Below are 9,468 nucleotides of genomic sequence, written 5' to 3' on the forward strand. Positions count from 1 at the left end.
GCAAGAGAAGTGTACCGGTGCAGGAGAGAAGGTATCTCATAGATAGAGTGAGGTAAATGAAATTTTTACAAGACTCACTTGTAACATGAGAACTACTTTTTTCATTGATTTTCTTTTATTGTGATCACTGAGTTGTAGCTTGGTATAGGGGTTGTATCTCTTTTGGGTTGTAGCTCATATACAAGTTAGGGGTTGGTGCTCCTTGGGTTGGTGCCTTAAATTAGGGGTTGGAGCTCCCTGGGTTGGTGCCCTAAACATTATAAGAGAGTTTTGATTGTGAGGTTGGATTGGAGTAGTAGACTCCAACAACATTGCTCACCGAAGTTTTTCCCATCTTGGGTTTTCCTTGTACATACTGGTATTATGAGATGTCCTTTGTGTGTGATTGTATTTGTGTTGGTCTCCCCACTAACTAGTAAGTCTTCATTGAGCTTGATCTGTGAACCGGTATACTCACATAGGATAGTTAAAAGGAAAAATATTGAGAACCATTGATTCACCCCCCCTCTCAGTGGTACATTATGTGTAACATAGATATGTATGCAAAATGTGGAAGCATAGAGAAGGCACACAAACTTTGCAAGTTCCCCCCCTACCCATGGTAAATGAGGACTTGAAAATGGGTTGTGAACAACGAATGCATATGGTTTATGTACAAATTAGATATGCTATTTCTGAATAGAAACTATTAAATTCAACAACCTTTGCGAGTATCCTCACCATTGTGGGAGTTTACAATAGAGTGTGCATATACATTAAAGCATAATGATGAATATTTTTTCTATAAAATCATAGATAGGCCATGTGAACTCTTTATTAGAATACCTCAATAGATACCAATCTCATGGTGCAAAATATGGATTTTTTGATAATAGCTTTAGGGTTTCCAAAGTATAAGGAGAAAGAACAAGTGAGTATATTAGGGCACAAAATTAAAGAAATAGTATTATAGTTGATTTGGAAAATCATTATAAAAACAAATGGAAAGTTAATCTACATTTAATTTCATTACAAGGATAAGCATGGAAGGAAGAAAAATTCTAGTGAAGGTGATTTACATTTGAAGGGGTGTGATGTAATGACATAAATTTACTTTCACTTGGGTGATAAAGTTCTCCTTCATTAATAAAGTGCAAAGCATTGCCTTTTGTTTGAAACTTATTACACACAAACTATAAGATAGTGAAGAGAAAAATCAGTGTGACACAAACCATAAGATAGTGAAGAGAAAAAACAGTGTGCGGTATTTGTAGGATGTTGGCATTATGTTGTCATTGATGTCAACCGGTATGGAACGTGTTGGGTCTCAAATCAACAGATTGGATAGGTTCTAAGGACATGCCAACTTCTATGATCAAACCCTCCAATTGATTTGGCCAACTTATAGAGTGAACCTATTTGGTTACTAACTCTCTCGCTTTAGGCTCTGCAGGACCTAGGTGGGTATACCTACTCACTAGTTGTTCCTTCAACTAATGCTTTTTATAGCTGATTTGGTGTCTTAATCTGATATCTCCTAGTCTCAAAATGGCATAAGTTTCTAGGATGGAGATACAGTAGATGAGTTCAATATTGTTGTTGTAGAAGCTACTTGATCTTTATGCTTAGAATTTTATATGTATATACTATTGCCAACTTACTCTATATTTCCTACTCAACTATTCCTTTTATTGTTTGTCCAATTGTGAATTTTATAAATTGTGATGAGGGTTATACTTAATGATCAGTGCCTTTTACATCTTATGGGCTACAGAGTCAGTTACTTCTTCATAGACTTAATATATGCTGTATGAGACAATGTTTAAACCTATCCCTTATAGGTCTATCAATTGTTATTTCCCTATGAGCTCAGTTAATCACTTCTATTATAAAATTCCTTGTGTGTATTTAACTCAAACCTTATGAGACCACACAAGAAATAATTATCAGGAATGATTACAATCCAAAGATAAATCTTTTAATTCAATTAGAAATAACACACAACGATTACTTTACTGAAAGAATATAAACAATCTTATCTATTATGATAATATCACACACAAATGCCACAAAGGAGAATACTCTGCAAATTAGGAATAGGAACAAAGATTTGATCTTGTATTGATTCTTCAATCTTTGGTTACAATTGATTAACTCCCAAAGCCGTGTTTTTTTTATCTGGCCGTATCTCCCTTTTTTTTTATATAAAAATCCTTCACTTTATATATGTAAACGAAGGGTCATGACAAGAGATGTGTCCTTTTCTTTATACATTAATCAGGAAGACGGTTTGTTAACTAATCTAAACACAAGAAGACTAAACATTCCCATGTGTTCGGTATATTTGTCATCCTTGTAAAATCTGACAGTGTCAACCAACTTCTTCATTTCAAACTCTTGTACATTATATCCCGATAGGATGTAATTCGCTAATGACGTCGGGTCTTCTTTCTTTTGTAGTTCCTGTAATGATTGCTCTTTGATATTCACCAATTGTGTTTTCCACTGATCTAAGGTAATCAATATACTTTCTCTATAAAAAGAGGGCACCCTAGGGGTATTCCCTTTATCCAAAGTTTGTATTTCCTTTTCCAGCATACTTTCGAATTCTTCATGAGGTCCTACAAAAGCATCAATCTCTGCTTGCTCCTCTGGTGTGATATCAGTGATCCCTTTGACTCTGGATGCAAGTTGCTTATGCTGGTCGAAAGCCTTTATAGTTCCAGTATATGTATACCAATACTTTTCCACAACAAGCATCATTGATTTGAATCTGTGATCAATTATGTCATTGACCACCTTATACATCTTTTGCTTCATATCTTCAACCTGCTTGGTAGCCTTTTCTACTTTGTACGTCCAGTATGAGGCGTCTTAAATATCATCCAGGCTTTGACCTGTGGGGTATGCAGTATACTCATTTATGGGAGTTCTTGTCTCGTGTTGCAGTATCCTTGTTTGTAGCCTCTGGTTCTCATCTTTAGTCTTCTCATATAAACCCTTGTAAGTAATATTTTCCCTGACCAAAAACTCTGTCTGATCCACATTTAGCCTAGCTACATCTAGATTCAATTTTGCTGTAACCCTAGGGTCAGTCTTCCCTACCTGATGGACCATAAGATGTCCAAAGGTTTCTTCTGTATCCATAATAATTGGCCTTTTCCCTTTTGGGTATAGTGCCCATTGCAACAGAGCCTTTTGATCAGGATCATATCCTGAACTTGTAAAAAATTTATCTACCTCTTGGGGCAATACCTGTTGGTTCGGGTCTTGTTTCTTTAGGAATCTGTCAAACATAAGTGCTAAATTCATGTCCCAACCTAAAAAGATAATGACACCAGCCTCTTTTAGCATCTTCCTCCCCTTTTCAGGGGTCATATCCTTCATGAGAGTATCAATCTCATCTTGCAGCCTTTTCATCTGCTCTTCTTTTGGTTTCCCAGCCATAATTCTTCTCACATGAGCCCCTTTGTACTGGTATAAGAATGAAAGGAATTCCTTTGAGGAAGTGAACCCTTCTTCTGCAATAAAATCTTCATGCTCTATCATTCTGATATAAACCACTTCCCTGATATTGAATTCACAAGTTTCCATATCCACTTCTACCTCAAAGCCAAGGGGATAATCTTCTCTAGGGGAGTCAGTAGGGATGCTACTAGCAGTTGATTTTGGTGACATGTGAGCCAATGGCTCACTGTCTCTCCCAGTTTTGATAAAATGGAGAAACTGTGGGGGCACTCTATGCATAATTTCTGCCTCATGCCGAAGAAATTTTTTAGCTACCTCCAAGGGATCATAGAGATCTCCAAGTAGGTTTCCATCTACTTTCCCCCTCACTCTCTTCCACTTGAAATCTTCCCAAGTCATCTCAAATCTTTCACTCAAGGCCTTGGCTTCCTCCCTTTCAAGATTCTTGATTAAATCATCTGGCATTTGAGCCACATGTATTCCAGCCCTTAGTTTCTAAGATGTTCTTGCAGCTTTCACATATCCCTTAGGATCAAAGTTCTCTCTAGGACTACCTAGAGTCATGCCATAATAATCTAACTTACTCTGGAGTAAATGATAACTTTTGGAACTTTTAACAATAAAATCAGAAAATACTAGTAGTCCTGGCACAATAGATTGTTTACCAAAATCTGTGAGATGTTTGGGACTAACAGCAGACAATTGTCTTACAATCTCAAGACTAGCCACCCTGTTTGGTACTGTAATTGGGAGCATGTATGGCTTCCCTTCATACCCGAATACTCTGATTTCTATATGATTAGGGTGACAGTACCAATCACCCCAGTTATGATCAATCTGAGGCTCTGGAGAGAAATCTTTCAGTCTGAGGAATCCTTTGATCTCAGGGGACAAAGTATAGTCTCTTTATTGTCTGAGGGCTGCACTGAGTGGTTTTACAAAGTATTCTTGGAAGTGCCAGTATTGGTTGTTTGTAAATCGTTGGTCCCATGCAGAGACCCACAATTGGACTGGTTTCTTCAAACCACTTTTATCATAAGCTCTAATGCTAAAATCATCTGACCAAAAATTGGACTCTTGTCCACAATAAAGAATGACATGCAACAACAAAGAATACAAGGAGAAATGAATATTTACAAGGTCTCCTTTTAACTTTTCCAACCCATGGTTTAAGGCTTCTGCAACATAAGTGGCATAATCAAACGGCCTAGGGTCTTTTGATTGCAAGTCAGCACATAGAACCATAACCCCAATATCCATGAGAGGATGAGCCTCTAAGCCTAAAACTTGGGTTGTGGCATAGTACGTATACTTGAAGTAAGGATGGAATTGGTTGACATCAAAGGGCACCTTGTCAACTGTACTGAAAGGAACTATGGATCCTCTGACCTTTGGCCAATGAATGGGTAATCTCCATTTCCTATAGATGTCCTCTAAATTGAAAAACTCTTGTGACAATTTCTGCATGTCAATCTTCTCCTCTACATCCCAGTCTAAATCAAACACCATATCAATTTTCTATTTGTTGATTGCCACCATAGGATTCCCTCGGTAATCATATATGGTCTTGGTTTCTGGATTATAGGAATCTACTAGGGCTTTTATTGATTCAACATCTACAAATACATTCAGCACCACCAGTTTCCCTAAATTCCTTTTCCACAAGTTACTTATGGGCTCAGGAGCTTCCCTTCTCTTGTAACCAAATAAAAACAACTCATGTCCTCTGATTTTAGTCCATATGTCTCCCAGATGTTCAAATCTATCTTCTAATCCTTCCTCCTCATTTTTTATTTTCTTGGACCTTACACTGGAATTTGGACATTGGCCCAACAAATCCTGAACTAAAGATCTACCCTCTTTCTTCTATCATTTAGGTTTTTCTTCAGGGTCTAATTCTTTTCCTTTCCTACTCTTTTTAGAAGAAGATGAAGGTTCCATAACTTCAATCAATAGAGGATATCACACTTACTTGGAGAATTGTTAAACCTCTTCTGTCAGCTTGGATTGTTCCTTTCGAGCCTCAGCCAGCTTCCTGCAACTTTCTGAATCTTGGCAATTATCTGGTTCTCATGAAAATTCAATCAATTTAGCTACAATTTTGTGAGCAACTTGTATCAGACACAATAGTTAATGTCTTTGTGCTTGCAACAGTCACTCAAGTGTTTGAACTTAATTGCAGATGTGACACCTTCAATTTAAGCTTTTAATTCCTTTGCGGTAACCAATGTTCAGCTGAAGTGACTGTGGATTAGCTTTTTGTCGAAACCTTTGTCTTCGATGGAGCTCTTTAATCTCCCATCGAAAGTTATTCTTCCTCGACACAACTTATTTTATTTTCTTTCGGGATCGATGAAAGACTTGTATTAGGAAAACCGCTTTTCATCGATATACTATTTGCTTGTCGGGAAATCCTTCCTTTCGGTGAAAAATATATGTTGTTGAGTTATTCCAAGCCCTGCTCGATATTAGATTTTCATCGATACAACCATAACTTTGGCTGATGACTCAAGTGCTTCCTCAATGTATCATTTTCATTGAAAAACATTATCGATAAGAATATGTTTGGTTTCTTCGATATTATTTCGTCGGTAAATGGCTCTTGTCAAAAATCATATTTTAGCTTCCTCAATACCATCCTTTCTTCGATGAATTTTTCATGACTTCCATCAAAATTGTTTTTGATGAATCTTATGCTTCGATTAAACTTTATGCTAGCCCGCTGAAGTCCCTTTCTTATCGATATATTTTCCCTATCGATGAGACTTCTATCTGATAGTCATGCTGAAGTCGTCTTCTTCTTCAATGATGAAACCCTATTGCTATCAATGGGATTTGTCTTTCGATGGACATTTTTTAGGTTTCATCGGTAGCTTAACTTCTCCAACATCACCTTTTGTTCATTTTCTGCTTTTCGATGAAATTGGAGCACCGATGAGTCATTTCTTTTATCTACCGAAAGAGATATGTCTCTGGAGTCATCTTAGTGCTCTACACCTTATGTTTCATTTTGATGAAACTTTCCTTTCAGCGAGACTCTTCTTGAGGTGTTCGATGTAATATGTTGGCTGATGATCTTTTATTGATGAAACACTTTAAGTTACATAGATACTTTTCATGTGACCCTCCTAAGGGGAAAATATAAACAATCTCCAACTTTTCACACCTTTAGGAAAATTTTAAAATTTTAAATTTATTGTTCAACAGTGGCTCTGACTGAGGATGTAGGTATACTGCATAATGCCTTCAAGAATTCAGAATCTCTAGTTTCTCAGAATGGAAAGAAAAATAAATACGTGGTATTTTACAAGAATACTGTACATGCCGGTCTCAATCCCTTCTCCCCCTTTTTTTTTATTTTTTTTATTTTTTATTTTTTATTATATTTTTTTTTTAGGAAAAGAAGGTCTTCAAGTATTGTCCATGCACACGAAACTCCTGATTTTCTCCTATTGTATTATGAAGGAAATATGCATCCTCTCCAGCTTTATTTGTTATAACAAAAGGTCCAAGCCATAAGGCTTCAAACTTTCCATGCTTTCCTCTATCCTGATTCCTTGCATCCCACATCAAGACCCAATCCCCTACTTCAAACTTTTTGTGTGATGCCCTTTTCTCATGCAGTGTCTTCATCTGATTTTGGACTCTCACATTCTGTCTCTGAGCTTCAACCCTTACTTCAAGTTCAATCAATTGTACTAATCTTTCTTGTAGTGGATCCTCTAGTTCAATTTCCTCCTGAGTGATAAACCTCTGTACGGGCAATAAGTTATCTAAAGGCATTCTGGCCCTAGTTCCATAAACCAATTCAAATGGTGCTTTTCCTGTGGACTTTTTCACAGTTATTCTATCTGCCCATAGTGCCAAAGTTAATTTGGAATCCCAAGCTTTCTTGTTATTTCCTAGCAATTTCTTAATAATTTTTAGGATATTTTTGTTGCTTGATTCCGCCTGTCCATTCCCTTGAGGGTGGTAGGGAGACAAATGTGATATGTGAATACCATACTCTTTGCAGAACTCATTGAATTCCTCTGATCTAAAGCACATTCCATTATTAGTTATGATCTTTGCAGGGACACCAAATCTGGAGATAATATTATCCATTAGAAACTTAATTACCACTTTGCTAGTGGCTTGCTTAGTAGGTACAACTTCCACCCATTTAGTCAAATAATCAGTAGCTACAAGTATCCATTTATGTCCTCCACTTGACTTATCTGAGATTTCGCCTATGAAGTCTATCCCCCATTGTTGAAATGGTTGTTCTACTTGCATGGATCTCAAGGGCAATGCCCCCTGATATTTCAGCTTTCCAGAGAATTTTTGGCATGGGTCACACTTTCTAACATATGCATGTGCATCATTGAAAACAGTTGGCCAAAAATATCCACTCCTCGGTATTTTGTGGGCAGTAGTTTTGGCAGAGAAGTGACCTCCACACATTGCACCATGCATTTCATGTAATACTCTTTTAGCTTGATTTTTGTCCAAACATAAGAGTAATATTCCATCCCGGTTCTTCTAGTACAAATCTCCATTGACTATCACATATTTGACAGTTTTTAACTTGAGGGTCCTTTTTTGAGTATCTGTCATATGATCGGGACATTTCATGTATTTGAGATAGTACACAATGTCTGTGTACCAAGATGTGCATTCAATGTTGAATTGGGCTTCTTCCCATTCAGTTTCATTTACTCGGGCTTCATCAATATCTATTCCTGTCATGAGTCTGGCCAATCCTTGCCCCTTTATGACCTATGATATCTTGATTTCTATATTGAACTCCTACACTTGGTTGATCCACTTGCATCTCTTCCTAGTGACTTCAATCTGTCTGAAGATATCTTTCACTACTGCATTGGGAACGTATGCTATAACTTTAGCCCCTACTAAGTATGGTCTAAACTGCTTTACTGATTTAACCATGGCATAAGCTTGCTTTTCATTCAATTCATATTTTATTTTTGAGGGGCTTAAGGACTTGCTAAAATATGCAATAGGCTGCTCATATCCTTCTTGATTCTTTTGTAACAGCACTGCAGCTATTGTGTGACAGGAAGCGAATCAGAATATGATAAAAGGCTTGCTAAAGTCTAGAGAGATCAATATCGAAGCTTCTGAAATTGCTCTTTTGATGGCTATAAAGGAATCTATTGCTTCTGTAGTCCAATCTATTTGGGTTCCTTTCTTTAACATCCTTACTATGGGTTTTGTTATATCTACAAAGTTTAGGATAAACCTTCTTACAAAATTTATTTGTCCCAAAAATGACTGGATGGCCTTGATAGTTCTAGGAATAGGAACCTTATTGATAGTTGCCACTCTTTCAAGGTCAAGTTTCACCCCTTCCTTAGATACTATGTGTCCAAGTAGCTTTCCCTCTTCAACACCAAAGTGGCATTTTTTAGGATTCAAGGAAATCCCATATTCTAAAGCTTTCTTGAATACCTTTTCAAGATGACCACAATGATCCTAGCCTTCTTCGAGTATGCAGTTAAATCATCTTGGTATACTACCATGATTATATCAATTAATTCCACAAAGGCGACGTCCATTGCTCTCTGAAAAGTAGCACCAGCATTAGTCAATCCGAATGGCATCCGTGCATAGACATAAGTGCCCCATGGAGTTGTAAAGGTTGTTTTGTATTTTTCAGCCTCTTTGACTTTCACCTGATTATAACCTGAAAACCCATCCATCATGGACAATAACTCACATCCCGTCACTTTCTGCAACATGTTATGCATATTTGGTAATGGATAATTATCTTTTAGGGATGATATATTAAGGTTTCTAAAGTCCACGCACAATCTAATGTCCCCATTCTTCTTTCTAACTAGCACTAAGTTAGAAACCCATGTGGAATATTTGCAGGGTTCAATAATTCCTGCATCCTTCATTTTTATGATCTCTTCCCTCATTTTTGGTAACAAGGTTGGATTAATAGGTCTCTGCTTTTGTCTGAATGGTTTAGCTTCTGGCTTAAGTGGTATTTCATGTTGAAAAAGGTCTTCCCTG

This window comes from Cryptomeria japonica, chromosome 9 (genome assembly GCF_030272615.1).
Source record: "Cryptomeria japonica chromosome 9, Sugi_1.0, whole genome shotgun sequence".
Taxonomy (NCBI): domain Eukaryota; kingdom Viridiplantae; phylum Streptophyta; class Pinopsida; order Cupressales; family Cupressaceae; genus Cryptomeria; species Cryptomeria japonica.